General features: G+C 44.0%; 1 protein-coding gene across 4 annotated transcripts in view; it reads left to right on the top strand.

Annotated features, from left to right (window-relative positions):
- LOC143767198 (uncharacterized) overlaps nucleotides 1-20933 on the top strand; it is a 237296-nt gene that overhangs the window by 81932 nt on the left and 134431 nt on the right. Inside the window, exon 1 of one of the 4 annotated variants that reach the window (XM_077255327.1) lies at nucleotides 6647-6836. The exons of the other annotated variants lie outside the window; for them this stretch is intronic. The gene's annotated coding sequence lies outside the window, so the exon portion shown is untranslated. Of the gene's footprint in view, nucleotides 1-6646; nucleotides 6837-20933 lie in introns of those variants that run through there. 4 annotated transcript variants of the gene reach the window in all.

The raw sequence follows: 20933 nt of genomic DNA, 5'->3' as shown, positions 1-20933 counted from the left end.
ATATGTATTATCTGCCACCGGTTTTCGCATGGATCCGGCAAAAGTCCGGGCGGTATTGGAATGGGATCGTCCCGAGGATTTGAAGGCCATACAAAGGTTTTTGGGTTTTGCCAACTACTACCGTAAGTTCATAAAAAACTTTTCATTAGGAGCTAAATCACTCACTGATATGACTAAAAAGGGGACGGACTTCTCCAAGTGGTCCAGTCCTGCCAGGGAGGCATTTGACACTTTGAAAGGTTGTTTTGCTTCTGCGCTGATTCTTATTCAGCCTGATGTCACTCAGCCATTCATTGTGGAGGTGGATGCATCCGAGGTGGGAGTGGGGGCTGTATTATTGCAAGGTGTGTCTCCTGGTAAATGGCAACCATGCGCTTACGTTTCTCAAAAACTGTCACCAGCTGAGAGAAACTATGATATTGGTAATAGGGAACTCTTAGCTATCAAATGGGCATTTGAGGAGTGGCGTCATTTCTTGGAAGGAGCGGTTCACCCTGTGATGGTGATCACTGACCATAAGAATCTGGTTTACTTGGAGTCAGCAAAACATCTTACACCTCATCAGGCAAGATGGGCTTTGTTCTTTACCAGATTTAACTTTTTTGTTACTTTTAGGCCGGGAAGCAAAAATGTTAAGGCAGATGCTTTGTCCCGTTGCTTTTCTGGGGGAGGCGATAAGTTCAAACCGGTACCTATACTACAAAAAGGGGTAGTGATGGTGTCCATATGCTCCAATCTTGAAAGAGAGGTGGCGGACACTCAGGGGGACGCCCCTGCTACCTGTCCTCTTGGTAAACTGTTTGTACCAGTCAATCTCCATCTTAGAATCCTCAGTGAACATCATGATACAGTTCTGGCTGGACATCCAGGGATTAAGGCTACCGCGGATCTACTTACTCGGCGTTTTTGGTGGCCAGGTGCTTATAAGGATGTTCAGGAGTATGTCGCCGCCTGCAATATCTGTGCGCGTTCTAAGACTTCACATTCTCGTCCGTCAGGGGCTCTTTTACCATTGGAGATTCCCAGTAGACCTTGGACTCATTTGTCGGTCGATTTTATTACGGATCTACCTGTGTCTGCAGGGAACACTGTAATCCTGGTGGTGGTGGACAGGTTCAGTAAAATGTCTCATTTTATTGCTTTGCCAGCTTTGCCTAATGCCAAAACTCTGGCGCAAATCTTCGTCAGGGAAATAATAAGACTGCATGGGATTCCTACGGATATTGTTTCTGATCGGGGGGTGCAGTTTATCTACAAATTCTAAAGGGCGTTTTGCACCCGTCTGGGGATCCATTTGTCTTTTTCTTCGGCGTTTCACCCACAGTCTAACGGGCAGACTGAACGGGTTAATCAGAATTTAGAGACATATCTTAGATGTTTTGTATCTGAGAATCAGGAGGACTGGGTGACCTACTTAACGTTGGCTGAATTTGCAGTTAATAATCGCTGTCAGGAATCAACTGGTAAGTCCCCGTTTTTCAGGGCATATGGGTTTCATCCGCAGTTTAGTTCGTTCAATGGTGATCGCCCTTCTGGTTTACCAGAGGAGGAACGGTTCTCTTCTTCTATTTCTACGATTTGGCAGGGGGTGATTAATAATTTGCAAAAAAATGGGCTCCAAATATAAGAGTGTGGCTGATCGGAGACGTTTGGTGGGTCTGGACCTGAGTGTTGGTGACTTGGTGTGGCTGTCCTCAAGGAACATTAAGCCAAAGGTTCCATCTTGGAAATTGGGTCCCAGGTTTATTGGTCCCTATAAGATCCTAGCCGTCGTCAATCCGGTAGCATTCCGCCTTGCTCTGCCACCTACTTTTAAAATCCACAATGTGTTTCACCATTCTCTTCTCAAGAATTACGTGGCATCTGCAGGATCTTCACCTCTGCCACCTTCTCCTATCATTGTCGATGGTAATCTGGAGTTCCAGATAGCAAAGGTCTTAGATTCTCGTCTTGTTCGTCGGTCACTTCAATACATGGTGCATTGGAAGGGGTGCGGTCCTGAGGAGAGGATGTGGGTTTCAGCTTCTGACGTTCATGCGACCAGACTGGTTCGGGCCTTTCATGCGGCCCACCCAGATAAACCAGGTCCTGAGCTTCCGGAGGTCCCTCATAGAAGGGGGGGGTACTGTCACGGAGTTACCGCGACAGAGCAGTACCAGAAGACCATGGTGTCTGATGGCTTCTGGTTCATCTCTGAGAAGAAGCACTTCTCCTGTGTATTAATGATGTTTTGTTTTCTTTCAGCAGGACAGGGGTTAATAGGCCATGTGGAAATTCCTGCTTTCAGCTGTGCTCGGTTAGCCACTCCTCTCTCCTATAAAAGCTAGGCCTTCTCGTCAGACCTTTGTCTGAGATAGCACTTGCTTGATAGACCTGGAGTAGTGAGGAGCTGGTGTTTGGAAAGCTGGAGGAATTTATTGTGCGACAGTTGTATGGTTTGTACGCTTGGAAAATTCCTCATCCTTACCTGCCTTATTTACTTTCCCCATCCTTCACACCCTGGTGGTTACCTCTGTTATTTGTAAGAGCATATTTTGTGTGAGTGGAGTTTTCTTTTCACCCTTGTCTTCGTTCCCCTGTTTGTCGGGTTGGTGTACTGTTGTACACGGTAACGCCTCTCTTCCCCGAGTGGGGAGGGGGACAGACGCAGGGCGGCAGTCAGGAGACAGGGCAAGGGCGGAGGCCCCGGCATCCTTAACATCTGAGGTATCCCGGGGAACAGGGCGAGTTAGGGCACCCCCTAGAGCTAGGGCCAGGAAAGGTGCCCCTGGTCCCAGTTTACTCGCCAGTCCAATTGTGACAGATGGAGTAATGGATGGTTGGTGGATGGCCACCATGTCCCAACATGGCTGCGACATCAGCAAAGAGGTGGAGGAGTCATGTTTTGGGCTGGAATCATGGGGAAACAGCTGGTAGGGCCCTTTAAGGTTACTGAAGGTGCGAAAATGACCTCTGCAAAGTATATAGAGTTTCTGACTGACAACTTTCTTTCATGGTATAAAAAGCAGAAACGTGCTTTCAGGAGCAAAATCATCTTCATGCGTGACAATGCACCATCTCATGCTGCAAAGAATACCTCTGAGTCATTGGCTGCTATGGGCATAAAAGGAGATAAACTCATGGTGTGGCCACCATCTTCCCCTGACCTCAACCATAGGGAACCTTTGGAGTATCATCAAGCAAAAGATCTATGAGGGTGGGAGGCAGTTTGCATCAAAACAGCAGCTCTGGGAGGCTATTCTGACTTTATGCAAAGAGATACAAGCAGAAACTCTCCAAAAACTCACAAGTTCAATGGATGCAAGAATTGTGAAGGTGATATCAAAGAAGGGGTCCTATGTTAGCATGTAACTTGGCCTGTTAGGATGTTTTGGCGTTAAATAGCTTTTTTTGTTCAGTGAATGTGACCTCCTAATTCTGCAAATTCCACAAATGAGCATTTTCAGTTCTTTAAAACATATCAAATGTTTAGAAATTCTACTCTGCCTAATAATTTGGAACAGTGCATTTTGAGTTTTTATTCATTTTGGAGACTATACTGTTATCATTGGGAGGTTTCCTCAATAAAATTCGAATTCGATGTATACTGTAACGGGTGATGACTTTCATTAGACTGACTGTCATTTGCTCTGACCATTTAGGAAAATCCGAGGAAAATGTCATTTGCATAATAATTTGGAACATAGTGTATTTACAAAAGGTATAAAAAAGATATTACAAAAATGAGACAACTATAGTATGTACAGTACGATTACAAAATAAAAGGCATTAAAGATGAAAATAAACTTACGTTTGTCTTATGTCTTTCCATGGCAAGCGGCGAAGTTCACCGACCTCCATATTGGGACACCCAAGTGATGGGTGTCTCAATATACAAACTGCTGGTGGTACCAGCCTCTTGTGCGGTACCACCAGAGGAAAACCGTCACACCACACACAGGCGAACACACATGCTGTATACGCCGTACGCACCACACACACAAACACACACTGTACATGCCATATGCACCACACACACACTGTATACGCTGTACGCACCACACACACATACACACACACACACACTGTATACACCGTATGCAGCCTCTTGCCTCCAGTGGAACACTGTCGCGAACACGCCGCCGCCGGGATTAGCCGAATGATTCACTGACCGCCGCCATCTTTGTACAGGAGGAGCGCATGCACAGTTTTAATGTGTCTGCTGCTTTCTATCTGCACCTGCGCAAAATTTTACTTGGCAGGGAGGAAGCAAAACACAATACTGACATTACAGCAGGTGATCACAGAGTATTAATTTTGTCAGGTTAAATATTTCACTGACTGTTTTTAAACAATATTTTACCTCACAAAATGTATCCTCTGCTATCTCCTGCTGTAATGTCAGTATTGTATTTTGCTTCCTCCCCTGCCCAGGAGCTGTGGTATGTTCTGTACACAGTCAGACACAGAACATTTTTAAAATTAACTTTCGTTTGTGGGAAAACCCCTTTAGAAAGCAAATAACAACACCAACATGGCTGTTTTTAGGCATCCTCCTAAAAAGTACGCCAATGACAATGAAAGGAAAGCAGCAAAGGCACAACATCGAAGACAACAACGGGTAACTGAGACTCTTGAAGAGCAACAGTTATCACAGGATGCCATTAGGCAACAACAGTGCCGCAAACAGAAATCTGCAGTCTTAACATCAATACCATGCTCACAAGATGACCCATTGGAACCAGCACACCACACCGCCGAGTCTACAACTTCAAAGTGTATGAGGTTACCTAACCCATTTTCCCAATGCAAGCTACTTCAGGAACAATGTCAATTAGCCACAGCAAGAAGACTGTCACACGATGTAGAAGCACACCATCTACAGTGACAAGCTGAAACATAAAGCCAGAGAGAAGTGTGACTACAACAGCTATGACAAATCAACATCCACCGGCAAATAAGTCACATACAAAAAGAAAGACATGAACTTCAACTACAAGCAAAAAATGTAACCCATGATGAAAACACAATTCACGAACACAGCTGCGGTCCCATGAACAATTTATGTCAAAGTTGTCAACCTTTGAATTTTGAAGCTGAGACACCTTCCGAAGGAAAGTTTACTCGGTGAGCACATCGGGGTGAGAGATTGTCAAGGCTGCAAAGCCTGCCACCACTGTGACATTACCACCCTCCCGATGCGATAGCATCGGGCCTCCATCTAGTTTAAAGTATAAGTATAAAGTGCCAGTAGCATATAATAATAATAATAATAATAATTTTTATTTATATAGCGCCAACATATTCCGCAGCGCTTTACAACTTATAGAGGGGACTTGTACAGACAATAGACATTACAGCATAACAGAAATCACAGTTCAAAATAGATACCAGGAGGAATGAGGGCCCTGCTCGCAAGCTTACAAACTATGAGGAAAAGGGGAGACACGAGAGGTGGATGGTAACAATTGCTTTAGTTATTCGGACCAGCCATAGTGTAAGGCTCGGGTGTTCATGTAAAGCTGCATGAACCAGTTAACAGCCTAAGTATGTAGCAGTACAGACACAGAGGGCTATTAACTGCATAAGTGTATGAGAACACGATGCAAGGAACCTGACTATGTGTTTTGTTTTTTTTTTCTATTTTTAATAGGCCACACAGGGATAGTTAGGTTAATGCGTTGAGGCGGTAGGCCAGTCTGAATAAATGCGTTTTTAGGGCATGCTTAAAACTGTGGGGATTGGGGATTAATCGTATTAACCTAGGTAGTGCATTCCAAAGAATCGGCGCAGCACGTGTAAAGTCTTGGAGACGGGAGTGGGAGGTTCTGATTATTGAGGATGCTAACCTGAGGTCATTAGCGGAGCGGAGGGCACGGGTAGGGTGGTAGACTGAGACCAGAGAAGAGATGTAGGGTGGTGCTGAGCCATGGAGTGCTTTGTGGATGAGGGTAGTAGTTTTGTACTGGATTCTGGAGTGGATGGGTAGCCAGTGTAATGACTGGCACAAGGTAGAGGCATCGGTGTAACGGTTGGTGAGGAATATGATCCTGGCAGCAGCATTCAGGACAGATTGGAGCGGGGAGAGTTTGGTAAGAGGGAGGCCGATAAGTAGAGAGTTACAATAGTCCAGACGGGAATGAATAAGTGAGACAGTAAGAGTTTTTGCATATTGGGCTTAGGAAGGTTATCTCTGTGTGTACAGGAGCGTTCCTTCTAGCAACTCTTAGGGTACGTGCCCATGATCAGGAATAGCAGTATTTTGGATGTAGCTCACCTGCGCTGAGTCCAAAACACTGTGTTGTACAATACAAGCACAGTGGATGGAATTCATAGAAATAGACGCTAGTCTCAGCCACAAAAATTTCCACAATAGAAATGTATTGGATGCAGTAAATCCACATTGTTAAATGAACACATGTGGATTTAACTGCGTGATTGAATACATCGTCTTGGACAGAGTGAAAATACACTGCATCTTAAGCGCTGCTATTTCCTGATCGTAGGCAGATAGCCCATGTCATCCGATACAGAGATCACTGCTGTTCAGAGATGGGTCACCCCTCCTCCACCTTATGGTCTTTTACTGGACGAGCTGAGGAAACATGAGGAGGAACCTTTAGCAGATGACCTTTTCTATGAAAGCGAGGGGAGAAGTGGATGAGCATGGATGATATTTTGGGCTTCCTGCAGCTTCCTCAAAGGATTAATGGGCACGGACAACAGACCTTATTTTAAAGAGAAAATAGAGGGATTTCCGTAGGAAGACAGCTTCATTGATGCAGGAGCTGCAATTTCAGTAATAGGATGCAATCTGCACCCACCCCCTGGGCCGCCTGATAATACCAGTCCAGAAGGTATATTGAGGGTTCCTGTATTCAAGTTGTAATAAGTCCTACTATGAACCTGAGATTTCAATGCAAAGGGGTCTTTGATGATGTTTTTAGGTAAAGCCAGAGTTGGATTCCACCATTCTAGACATTGATGTCTTGGGGCAATGGGGATTGTTATTGATTTGTGTAAGACAAAGGAGCTCAGCTAATGTTTGATCTGTCCTTGTTCCTCTGGAGGAGGGGGAGTTTGACAGTCACAAAACTTCAATAGAGCTTTTGAGTTTACCTGTTGGGGAAAATGACAATCTTGAAACTGTTGCTTTGAAAAACACGATTCATGGATTTCAAAGAAAACTCATTGTGGGTAACTTGGGTTAAATTTGAGGTGACAAGCTGCCACCCTTTCAGTGCCAATGCAGAATTCCTGACTGAGCAGTCCCTTTCATAAGGATTGCCATCAGTGAATTTGAAAAACGAAGCATCATTGTAAGGGATAGATCTCTTACGTGACAGTGTTATTTTTCCAGTGAGGAAGGTGGTGGCTTCAGAAAGATTGAAACTTGCTTATGAAAATATATTGTAATCCAGCTTCATTTTGTAACTTCATTACATGTGATCAATCATGTAGAATTACAGGTCACAGCTCTTCCACTTGTTGCTAGTGGCTATTGGTGTACTACACGTATACAGTGTATCCATATATCCAGCAGCCAGCTGTCCACTCATATTGGAATGCGAAGGACCAACGATTTACAACTGTGAGATATGGATGTATATCTTTGCCAAGTTCATGGCAGATTGGAACATTTATAAATCGTATTCTACAGCTGTAGTCAGGGCCTGGACAAGGGGTAGGTAGGGTAGGCACCTGCCAAGGGCACTACCTCGTGTCTCTCTGAAGAGGGCACATTATTTGGTGAATGCCTGCGGCCGCCTGGCACTTTCCCCAGATGCATGCATTCAGCACAGTGAAGGTTGGGGCGCAGGCACAAAAAAGAACAGTGTCAGTTACTAACACAGCTCACTCCTCTGTCTGCCTACGCCCCAGTCATCAATCACTCCGTGCACTCAATTGTATTCGCATTTGTCAGACACACATATAATTAATGTCGGTGCAGCTCAGGACAGGAGCCGATGAGCTGTAAACAGCCCCTGCTCCTCCTGGAACTGCAGCAGAATGTAGGCTGCTTCTGGCCTGTGTATTGAAGAAGACCGCGCAGACAAGGGACATCGGACGGTGCTATGCAGTGATGTCATCGCACTGTTCAGCATCTACTTCTGCATGAGATGGAAGAGGAGATGAAGTCTGGGCTGGATGGGAGCTTACATTAGGTGAGTATATGCTTTTTTTAAAACTTTTTTTACTAGGTTGCCAAAAAATGGGGACATAGCAAGAGAGGATAGCTGTAGGGATCTACATGGGGCTGGCTGTGGCAAAATATGTGGGGCTGGCTGTGGAGAAATACATTGAACTTGGTGAGAGGATCTAAGTTGGGCTGGCTGTGGAGACCTACGTGGGGTGGCTGTGGGCACCTCCATTGGGCTGGCTGTGGGGACCTCTGTGGGGCTGGTTGTGGGGATCTCCGTGGGGCTGGCTGTAGGGACCTAATTATAATAATAGTAAAAAATTATAATTTTAGTTATATGGCGCCAACATATTCCACAGCACTTTACAATTAAGCGGTGACATATACAGACAATAACGTCAATACAAGGTAAGACTGTTTAAACAGTTACAGAAGGAGTGAGGGCCCTGCTCGCAAGCTTACAATCTACAAGGAAATAGGAGGGGGGAAATAGGTAAAAAGTGTTTCTTATTTCAGGTCCAGCTATTATAATAAATAGAGGTTTTCATATGAAGCTGCATGATGCAGTCATCAGCCTGTATCTGCCGGGGTCACACTTGCGAGTGCAATGCGAGAAACTCTTGCGAGTCTCTCGCATCATTACCCGGCACTGCGGCCGGCACTTGGGACAAGAGTGTGTGGCTGCATGTATTTCTATGCAGCTGATTGCTCCAGTCCCGAGTGCCAGCGGCAGTGCCAGGTATTGATGCGAGTTTCTCGCATTGCACTTGCAAGTATGACCCCGGCCTAAATGCAGTTATCAAGTGCCGTTATCATGTGCATGGAGGGTTTTAAAAAAGATGAAAAGGAAGGAGCAGATTTTAAATAATATTTAGGAGGAGGGAACAGTAGAGAGTTAGGTTAGTAATTTGAAGGAATAGGCTTGTTGAAAAAGATGTGTTTTTAAAGCATGCTTAAAAATGTGGTGGCTAGGTATTAGATGGATTGTCTGGGCTAGTGCATTCCAGAAAACTGGCGCAGCACGAGAGAAGTCTAGGAGACAGAGGTGCGAGGTTTGGATTATGGAGGATGTTAGTCTTAGATCAGTTTACAAATAGAGGGCATGTGTAGGGCGATATACAGAGATGAGGGAGGAGATATACAGTTATATGAAAAAGTTTGGGCACCCCTATTATTCTTTAGCTTAATGTTTTTTAAAAATTGGGTTTTTTGCAACAGTTATTTGAGTTTCATATATCTAATAACTGTTGGACACAGTAATGTTTCTGCCTTGAAATTAGGTTTATTGTACTAACAGAAAATGTGCAATCTGCATTCAATCAAAATTTGACAGGTGCATAAGTATGGGCACCCTTATCATTTTCTTGTTTTAAATACTCCTACCTATGTTTTACTGACTTACTAAATCACTTTTTTTGGTTTTGTAACCTCATTGAGCTTTGAACTTCATAGCCAGGTGTATGCAATCATGAGAAAAGCTACTTAAAGTGGCCACTTGCAAGTTGTTCTCCTGTTTGAATCTCCTCTGAAGAGTGGCATCATGGGCTCCTCAAAACAACTGTCAAATGATCTGAAAATAAAGATTATTCAACAGTTGTTCAGGGGAAGGATACAAAAAGCTGTCTCAGAGATTTAACCTGTCAATTTCCACTGTGAGGAACATAGTAAGGAAATGGAAGAACACAGGTACAGTTCTTGTTAAGGCCAGAAGTGGCAGGCCAAGAAAAACATCAGAAAGGCAGAGAAGAAGAATGGTGAGATCAGTCAAGGACAATCCTGAGACCATCTCCAGAGAGCTGCAGCATCAACTTGCTGCAAATGGTGTCACTGTGCATCGGTCAACTATACAACGGACTTTGCACAAGGAGAAGCTGTATGGGAGAGTGATGCTAAAGAAGCCATTTCTGCAAGCACGCCACAAACAGTCGGCTGAGGTATGCAAAAGCACATTTGGAGAAGCCAATTTCTTTTTGGAAGAAGGTCCTGTGGACTGATGAAACAAAGATTGAGTTGTATGGTCATACAAAAAGGCGTTATGCATGGCGGCAAAAAAAACACAGCATTCCAAGAAAAACACTTGCTACCCACAGTAAAATTTGGTGGAGGTTCCATCATGCTTTGGGCTGTGTGGCCAATGCCGGCATCGGGAATCTTGTTAAAGTTGAGGGACGCATGGATTCCTCTCAGTATCAGCAGATTCTTGACAATAATGTTCATGAATCAGTGATAAAGTTGAAGTTACACAGGGGATGGATAAGCAAGACAATGATCCAAAACACTTCTCCAAATCTACTCTGGCATTCATGCAGAGGAACAATTACACTGTTCTGGAATGGCCATGCCAGTCCTCAGACCTGAATATCATTGAACATCTGTGGGATCATTTGAAGAGGGCTGTCCATGCTCGGCGACCATCAAACTTAACTGAACTGGAATTGTTTTGTAAAGAGGAATGGTCAAAAATACCTTCATCCAGGTTCCAGGAACTCATTAAAAGCTACAGGAAGCGACTAGAGGCTGTTATTCTTGCAAAAGGAAGATCTGCTAAATATTAATGTCACTTTTCTGGTGAGGTGCCCAAACTTATGCACCTGTCAAATTTTGTTTGATTGCAGATTGCACATTTTCTGTTAGTACAATAAACCTCATTTCAAGGCAGAAACATGACTGTGTCCAACAGTTATTAGATATATGAAACTGAAATAGCTGTTGCTAAAAAAACAATTTTTATAAAACATTAAGCTTAAGATTAATAGGGGAGCCCAGACTTTTTCATATAACTGTATAGTATTGCAGAAATGTTGCAGAGCTTTGTGGGTAAGAGAGTTAAGTTTATATTGTATTCTATAGCAAATGTTATAGAATAGAACCAGTGTAATGATTTCATAAGTGCAGGCATTGGTGAAGTGGCTGGACAGAAATACGACCCTGGCTGTAGCATTCAGGACAGATTAGAGAGAAGAAAGTTTGCTTAGGTTGAGACCAATCAATAGGGAGTTGCATTAGTCCAGACAAAAATGAATAAGAGCGACAGTAAAAGTTTTAGCAGTTTCAAACGTGAGAAAAGGTCAGATTTTGAAGATGTTTTTAAGATGTAGATGACATGAGCGAGAGAGTGATTGGATATTGGCAGTAAAGGAAAGTTCTGTGTGAAATATAGCCCCAAGAAAGCGGGCGTGCTGCTTGGGAGTTATAGTTGAACCTGTTGCACAGTTTGATCACAGAAGAAACTTGTGAGAGTAGATTATATGGGGTAATTCAACTTTTATCTTCACAGAACATGAGGTACATGCATCAGCTTCTTAATACAGCATAACAGGAAGTCTGAAAGGACCTTTTACCAGAGAGAAAATGAAACCAATGTACAAGTATAATATCTGCTGTCATATCTTCAGTTGGGCAGTACTCCAAATTTAAGATTCCTTGTTTCTGGTGATCTCTCATGGAGTGAAACTTTATATCAATGTGTTAAGTTCTTGGATTAATGCTTTCCATTTGAGCAAGAACTAGACATCCTTGATTGTCCTCATACATTTTTGTTGGTCCCAATTGTTGTTGTCCTAAGTCTGTTAACAGTTGTCTTAACCATAGAACCTCTTGGCTGGCATGTGCGACATATTCTGCTAGTGATGAGCGAGTGTACTCGTTGCTCAGGTTTGCCTGTTAGGGAATTCCCACATGTATTCAGCATATCTGGAAGCCATAAATCATGCAACTGAGGTGATGAAAACTATATCTCCGAGCAATAACAAATACTTGGAGGTCACCCGAGCGTGCTCGGGAAAACCCGAGCAACGAGTATACTCGCTTATCACTATTTCTTACTAATCCAAATAATTGGTCCACCTAAGAGCAAGAAAAGATAGCCACTGATAGATTTCCTGTCAATTTCATCTCCAGCCCAGTCTGCATCAACGTTTCCGGTTAAAATGCATTTCTTACTTGCAGGTAGTTTCAGTTTAACACTGCTAGTCCCTTTCAAATAACGGATTACTCTCTTCACTGCATTCCAATCCATTTTGTTTGGCTTTGACACCTTCCTGCTCAAAATTCCTACTGCTGCTGCAATGTCTAGCCTTGTAACAGTCTCAAGATATAATAATTTTCCCATTGCCTTTCTGTATTGTTCATTATTCGGTAACAAGATTCTGTTCACTATCTATTTCCTTCAGATAGTTGGTTTCCATTGGAGACTTCACTGGTTTTGCATCTTTAAATCCAAATGTTTTGATTATGTCTTGAATCATGTGATTTTGATTAAGAAGGAATCACCTATCTTCTTCTCTTTCAATCTGTATTCCTAGGTACTGTTTCACATTTCCCAGATCTTTGATCTCGAAGTGTTGATCCAAAGGTTTCACTATCTCTGCTTCATCCCTTTCTTTTTCAAAACAAACTAAAATATCATCCACATATATCAGCACATAGATCCATCTGTCTGTCAGTCTCTTTGTATGTAGACAAGGACACGCTTTGCTTCTTTGAAAATGTTCATCTATGAGTACTTCTGTGATTTTATCATTCCATGCTTTAATGGCTTGTTTTAAACCATATATACAGTACTTTTCATGTTTGGTTTCCTTTTATCCTTGAATCCTGGGGGTTGTTCCATATAAATGTCTTCTGTTAAGTCTCCATTCAGAAAGGCTGCCTTTACATCCAGATGTTTCAACTGCATTTGTTTAATTGCTTCAACTGCAAACAAAGTTCTGATTGTGGTGTGTTTGACAACTGGAGCAAATGTTTCATCATAGTCTTCTCCATATTTCTGAGAATAGCTTTTAGCTACGAGTCTTGCTCGGTATCGATCAGCTGTGCCATCTGCTTGGAATTTTACTTTAAAACCTCATTTACATCCTATAGCCTATTTTCTTTTGGTAATTCTGTCAGTGTCCATGTCTTTGAATCATGCATGGATTTTATTTCTGTTTCTACAGCCTTTATCCATTTGTTGGCCTCTTCTTCTGAAAGTTGAGATATGTCCTCCCAAGATGTAGGTTCAGAAATTTTATGACTGCAGAGACCCGTGTGTCATAAACAGTGCCTTCCCCCCTCCCACCAGTCCCGTAATAAAAAACACCGACAGATCTGGATGGGTTGAACAGGTCGGTCACAGTTTAATATTTGATAAGCAGAGAGAGGCAAATACAATTCGCAACAGACTCATCGCTGAAGGCCCCGTCATTGACCGCTGGGCGAGCAAGCCGATGAGAGGTTACGAATCTTTGCCCCCTCTACCCTACCGCCCACTGTGACGTAATAGCAACAAGAATAATAATTTTACATTTTTTTTTTTTTACATTTTAACAATAGTAGCGCAGTACATTCACGAGTATATAAGGGAGGGAGTGTGGGACAACAGCTTCCAAGGGTCAGCTGGGGAGAAAAAGGAAGGCACTGACCTCAGGCACCTGAATTTAACCCCTGAGGGTGTGGCTGGATGCCCCTTCCTCTTTTTTCCCGTTGGTCAGTTGGGCATCCCAATTATGGCATAACCTGGGGAGTAGTGGGAGGGGGGAATTGAGCACTGCACAGTTTCCTTTTAGCTTTCTCCTAGGGGCTCCGCAGTCAGAGGCACATTCCCTATACGGTACTGTGCCTGCCGGACTGCAGAGACCAGTGTGTCGTAAACAGTGCATTCCCCCCTCTCACCAGTCCTGTATTAAAAAACAGACAGGCCTGGATGGGTTGAACAGGTCGGTCACAGTTTATTAATTGATAAGCAGAGAGAGGCAATTACAATTCGCAACGGACTCATGGCTGAAGACCCCGTCATTGACCGCTGGGCGAGCAAGCCGATGAGAGGTTACGAACCTTTGCCCCCCTCTACCCTACCGCCACGGAGGATCATGTGTATGACCTACACAGGACTCCAACCCCCACACATCATCATTAGGGCCTGTTCAACTCCATCCTGCAAGCCGACAAAAAATATATCGAGCCCAACGTCCGTGAGGTGAATGCCGTCTGGTCTCAGTACAGCTGAGTTGTCTCCTCCTAGCTCGTAGTGACGAACCACGATGCCGTAGTTTTCCGTCACAAATTTTTTTCAACTCCATGTTTATCCTTTTCCTTGATTTGTCATTGGCTTTCACATCCTTAGCTACATGCCAGACCGCTCATGGTATTATCTCTGACCACACCACCACCATATCCAGTAATAAACAGGCAAACCGCTCTATGTCCGTTGACATCACTGTATAGAGCTCGGCACCTTTCCTCTTGGCCAAATTGTTACTGCCAGAGTGCAGCAATAGTATCACCAGCCCTTTGGCCCTCTTAGCAATGTCGACCATCTCCGGGAAGATCTGACACCACCGGAGCCCTCTGATGCCTCTCCAGTTGAACTCAAGTTTCGTGAAGCCAAAATTTTTTACACACAGCCGTAGTTCGGCCCTTTGTATGCCCAATAGACAAAAGAATGTCCCACTACCCAAACTGTGGGCTTACAGCCGCCTGTAAGAGACAAGATGTGTTAGAGCAGGTCTGGTCTTATATATCTGGCAAAACATGTAGATTTCCAACTACCCATTCTCTGTACTTCGACTTCGGATACACCGGCCCTAGTTGCTTTGGTGGCCGCCCCTTTTCGGAAGGCATGTGTCCCGTATTCCCATCGTTTAACACCGACTGCTTCTAGGCACTGATTAAAGATTGCGTGAAACTGATATTTAGTAAGAAGGGACCCGTTGTGTGAAAGAAAGAAAGAAAGAATCTACCCGCCTGTCTTATCACCGTATAGCATCTGACTATTTTTAAAAGGGCATAAAGGGCTATCTACCGCCTTGACCAAGACCCATGTTCTTGGGTCGCATTTAGATTTCCGCACCCTAATGAGCAGAGCATCGCTGCATATGACGAGGTCTTCGTTGAGTAACCCGCCTACTGATGCTGTTTTTGACTGCGGCACCAGATCACTAATACGAAGTGCCCCGAAGAATGTGATTGCGAACGCTGCAGAAATTAGGGTTGACTCATATTGGTGAATGATTTACCAAGGCCACCCATTCAGCCATGTGTCATAGTTGATCTGTCTTCATCAGTAATTGATGGTAAGTGGGTATATTAGTAGTCTTCCAATATGTGGGAATTAAGAGTTTGGCAGCTGCTATTATGTGGGCAAGAGTGGATGCACGCAAGTGTCCAGGTATCACAGAAAATTTAGCAATGCTATCTCTGGTGTCAGTTTCACCTTTTTCCCGTAATGTCCTGAACAACCACCTCCGTTAATGACCAAAAGCGTCGCAGAATCGGGCACGACCACCACAGGTGTATATAATCCCCTCAGTTTCGCATCTCCAACATACAGTTTGAGAATTTACTCGCCAGGTCCGAATCTGCATCTGTGAAATATACCACCTAGACACTATTTTATAGGAATTTTCTTGGGTTTTCACGCAGTTCATTGGGCCATGAGAGTATTTGTAGATATGTAGCACTTATGATTGTGTAAACGTATAACCAAGGTCCTTTTCCCATTTTGTTATAACAGCTCTCTTTAAACAAAGGTATTCAGATAGAAGTGCTTGATATATTGTGGAGAGTACTTTCGAGGGTCTGGATGACCTAGCACATAGAGCTTCAAGTGGCGTGGGTTTGTGCGTCGTATCTGTGTTGTAATGCAATCATTTTTGTGATTATTTGAGTGTGGAAAATTGTATTAAGTTGAAGCTCGAAAGACCCGGTAATTTACATATGTCTGATAGTGAAAGAAGCACCCCATCTACCATCAATTGGTCTATAGAAATGTCGTCCGAATGTTGCTTGCTACCCTCGCCTTTAGTGATGATTTTTATTGGTTGGTTCAAGATATCAGAGAGTGTTAGTAGTGGGGAAGAAGGAGGTAAAAGGATGTTGCATGTTTTCACCCAAATCTTAAGAAGAACATGGGTAAGCGGATTGGGATAAAGGGGGGGTGCTCCATAGTATAGGTCAATAAAAGTGGTCTGAGAGGTAAAAGCGAGAGTTCTCCCTCCACGGCTGTCCATTGTTTGCCCCATGAGCCTCGGATTAGGTCTACTGTCCGTGACAGTACCACAGCATAGTAATATTTCCTAATATCAGGAGCACCCATACCACCATTTGTTTTGGGTAATGTCAAAGTACGAAATGCTATACGTGGTTTAGTATTTTTTCAAATATATTTGGAGAATTAAGAATTAACATTGGCAAAGAAGGAATCTGGAATATGAATAGGCAGCATTTGGAACATATACTGTAGGTGAATTTGGGCAGTATCAGACTTTTTAATAGGTTTTTCCTCCCTGTCCAAGACAAGAACGGGTCCCTCTAAGACCGAATGGTGTTGGCTACATGATCAAATAGAGGGTAATAATTGAGTATGAGTAATTATTTGTCAGTTCTGCTTATTTTAACTCCTAGATAAGTGATGTAATGTTTAGGCCATGAGAATGGGTATAAGCCTTTCAGTTTGGTAAAGGTGTGCTGGGGAACATTTAGTTCCAATGCCTCAGATTTGGACATGTTCACATTAAGTTTGAGATACTGCTGTATTCGTCAAGAATCTTCATCAAAGCAGGGAAGCTTCTGAGGGGTCTTGTCATCAGGACAAAGAGATCATTGGCAAAAGCTGTCGTTTTATAATGCATTTTTCCAATTTTGATGCCCTCAATTTCTTGACTTTGCTGTCAAGGTGTACTCGTCAGTCAAACAAAGCGCAGTCAAGGCAGAACCCCAGTGAGCGTAATCGCGATGGGCCCCTGGCTAGACCTTTACCCTAATAAAGATGCGGCACGGCAACTACGCGCTGGCTTTACAGACTTTTTTTTATCCCTTTCAAGCTTACTAGAATGCCAACCCTGACCCATAACCTAAAATCTGCTCAAGAATTCCCCGAAATTGTAAATAAAAAAATAGAGAAGGAGGTGGAACTAGGAAGAATGGCGGGCCCCTTTCAGTCGCTGCCCTTCAAAAATATCAAAATATTGCAGTTAGGCATTATTCCCAAAAAGGAACCCTGTAAATATCGTCTTATCCAGCATCTGTCTCACCCAAAGGGCAAATCAGTTAACAATCCTATACCCCCAGAGGAAGCCTCCGTAACATACAGTATGCGTCTTTCGACAAGGCAGTAGAATTAGTATGCGCAGCCGGACCCGGAGCCCTACTAGCTAAATCAGATATAGAATTGGCATTCCGCCTATTACCAGTGCATGCCGAATGTTGTCACCTATTAGGATGAAAAGTTTATCAGCACTATTATTTCGATATGTGCTTGCCAATGGGATGTTCCATCTTGTGTCTCTATTTTGAGCTTCTCAGTACTTTACTAGATTGGGTAGTTCGTTATGAAACGGGCAGAAATTCTCTGATTCACTACGTCGACGATTTTTTATTCGTCGGTCCCAAACATCCTAAATTCAACTTCTTCCTACTAGAAAAATTAAAATTTATATCACAGCATTTCAGTGTACCGCTATCACCCGAAAAAAACAGTGGGACCATGCAATGTATTGCCTTTATTGGGCATCGAAATAGACACCAATGTGATGGTTTTTTGCTTACCTGCAGATAAAATACAGAAAACACTGCAGATGTTGGAAGGTTTCTGTGAAGTGAAAAAAGTTACCCTCCAGCAGATGCAGGCCTTACTGGGCTTACTGACATTCGCCTGCCACGTAATGCCGGTCGGCGATTATCATTGGCAACCAAAGGCATTTCCCAGCCCATCCATAGAATTAGGCTCACTCGCTCGTTAAAAGCAGATTGTTAGTGTGGAAAATATTTCTGCAATCATATAATGGACATACATGTGCCATGGTCAAAGAAACGGCAAGCAAGAACCTAGGGCTGGCAGTGAGGTGGAGTAAAAAAGAGGGTTTTGCATCAATCTACAAGAACCAATGGTGCAAATGCAATTGGCCTGAGCTATGGACAACATCAAACTGAGGACGCGATCCAGCACTATGGGAAATTTTCTCAATAGTGGTGTCAGTTGAGGTATGGGCTACTCAGTTGAGAAACACGAACATTCGGTTCCAAACCAAAAATACGAGAACAGCAGAGAGCCTGGACCACATGTCATCGTCAACCTTGCCCATACTCGCTCTTTTACGACAGCTAGCGCTGCTATGTTTGGAAAACAATATTTGGTGTGGAGCCACTTTGGTGGCGGAGGTAGACGATAATGTCATTAACAAACTGTTATTTTCCGATTGGCAGGCATTCAGAATCCAGCTTCCCAATGTGCAACCCCGGGGTATTTAGTGTCCATCATCCCTATGGGACACAGTGGCCAATCACTGATGCCGTTAATCCGTGCCTCCATTACACTGGCTACCTGTCAGGTCTATGGTAAGGTTTGGTAGGAGTGGTGCTCATTAACTCCGAGTAGGCAAGTCGATAAATGCGACCAAGCAAGAGGAGTAGTGACGACGGAATTCCCGGTTCAGCTGAAGGAAAGAGGGACGTCGGGTACATTGGCGCAATGGAAATTATTGGGATTAGCCTTTTTCTTTCAACTAATGGGGTGGGCCGACATAACAAAGCTCTTTTTCATTAAGGAAGCCATTAAAGGCTGGAATAGACTTCGACCGAGTCAAGAATGTTGTTGCCCCATTTCATTGAGACTATTGCATGACATTGTTTCAATATCCCCATCGGTCTGCAAATCAAAATCGCGAGGAGCTTTCACTATCACCTTTTTCGGAGCACTGCGCATTAGCGAGTTGTTACCGCGGTCAAAAAATGCGTCGGAGGGTGGTCTAATTACTGAGGACATAGTCATATGCAGCGAAGCACTGCGCATTCGAGTGCGAAAATCCAAGTGTGATCCCACCGGTAGGGGCACGTGGGTCCTGGTTAACTCAGCAGATGGCCCAGTATGCCCGCTAAAAATAGTCCAAAGATACATGGTAGTAAGACACGCAAGCAGATTTTTTCTCTCTCATACAGACAGGTCCTCTCTTACCAAGTATCTGTCATGTCGGACGCTGTTCTGACCAGGTCGTTCGACAGACAGCGGTAATTCCGCTTTTGACCACTATGTGCTCATTGGCGTCGTCTAGATTTTATCTAGCTGTTCCGGGGTTAATTTACCTGATCCTCGGATTGGAAGCTGGGCCATGCCCATTGCCTTTAAATAGTTCTCCTGATCATTGGGCGTCACCGATTATAGCTTCTGTCTTGTGCGTTGTTATCTCGGTCTGGAGTGGAGAGCTGGTTGTTGGAGATTCGTTGCTGGTGGTGTATTTTCCTTTGTCTTATTTACTCCTTCCTATATTTGTATTTATTTTGCCCTGCACATTTATAGTGTATTCCTGAGTGACTGCTGAGTGGTGTATATTTTCCTTTATCCTTGTCTGTGCTAACTGTGGGTATTGGTGTATTACCTCTTCACTGGGTGGTGGGCGGAGGTTTCAGCCTAGGGTTGAAACAGGAGACAGGGTGAGGTACGAAGCCTGGACATGCACACCATCAGTGTAAACTCCAGGTAGAGGGTCAGTCAGGATTTCCCTAGTCTGAGGGAAATTGCAGGGGCCCGGGTTATTAGCTCTCGCTCACCTAGTCTCCCCGTGACAGTATCAATTTTAGGCAATTTTCCCGTTATGCTTAGAAAAAAACGGCGCTAAACTGAAGGAACACGGGACACATTCTTTCCTAATCGGTGCAGCAACCGAAGCAGCTAGAGCAGGAGTATCGGAGGCCGAGGTACAGAGAATGGTTCGATGGAAATCTGCATGTTTCGCAAGATACATAAGACCCGATTTGCTAAATTAACACATGTGATCTCTTACAGAAGTAGAAGTTTGGGTTGTAGGACATTCCTATGTCTACTGGGGGGCAAAAAGGGCCAAGCTGCGGCCGGGAGGAAGAAATCTAGGCTTCCCGGGTCTACAAGTCAACTGGAGGGGTATAAGAGGCCTCTAATGGCAACAGGTGTTCAAAGAGATAGTTGACATCTCGAGGAGGGCTAAACGCCCAGTGATAATAGTGTTACATGTTGGTGGCAATGATCTCAGCAAGCGAAAGGTTGCTGATCTTTAAATGGATGACCACAGACATCGAATGTTTTAACTGTTTATTTGCGAATATGATACTGGTGTGGTCAGAGATGATACCACGGGCCATCTGGCGTGGCGCAAGAGATGAAAAAGCCATAGAGCGCGCAAGGAAGAAATTCAACGCTTGGATTGTAAAATTCGTGAGAGGAAATTGTGGTATTGTGGTTCGTCACCACCAGCTGGAAGGAGATAACACAGCACTATTAAGACCGGATAAAGTTCACCTGACAGACATCGGCCTCAATATTTTTTTGGCCCGCTTGCAGGATGGAGTCGAACAGGCCCTAATGTTGATGGGTGGGGGTCGGAGTCCTGTGTAGGTGATACACAGGATCCTCCGTGGCGGTAGAAGTGGAGGAGGGCAAAGATTTGTAACTGCTCATTGGCCAAATCGCCTGTCGATCGCGGACAGGATCTCGGCTATGAGCAGCCCGTTACGAAATGTAATTGCCTTTCCTCAGCTTATGTAATTAATAAACTGTGACCGACCTGTTCAACCCACCCAGCCATGTTTGTGTTTTCATTACGGCATTGGTGGAAGGGGGAAAGACACTGTTTAAGACACACAGGTCTCCACAGTCTGTCTTTTATGAGAGTTCAATGTATGTCGCCTTGTGATCGGTGAATTTAGGCTATTTGCGTTGAGAGACGCAAAAGGTAAATACCTTATCCTGGGTAGCCATATACTGTATGTGGTAGGCGTGGAGGGTGGAGATTCGCTGAATAAGCGTCCTCTGGTATCCCGGGTACTTTATGATGCAGGAATTAGGATGAAGGCAAAGGAGAGGAAG

The sequence above is a fragment of the Ranitomeya variabilis genome, chromosome 4 (assembly GCF_051348905.1).
Source record: "Ranitomeya variabilis isolate aRanVar5 chromosome 4, aRanVar5.hap1, whole genome shotgun sequence".
NCBI classification, from domain to species: Eukaryota; Metazoa; Chordata; class Amphibia; order Anura; family Dendrobatidae; genus Ranitomeya; species Ranitomeya variabilis.
The sequence above is the reverse complement of the archived record's forward strand: the minus strand, read 5'-3'. Positions and strand labels throughout refer to the sequence as shown.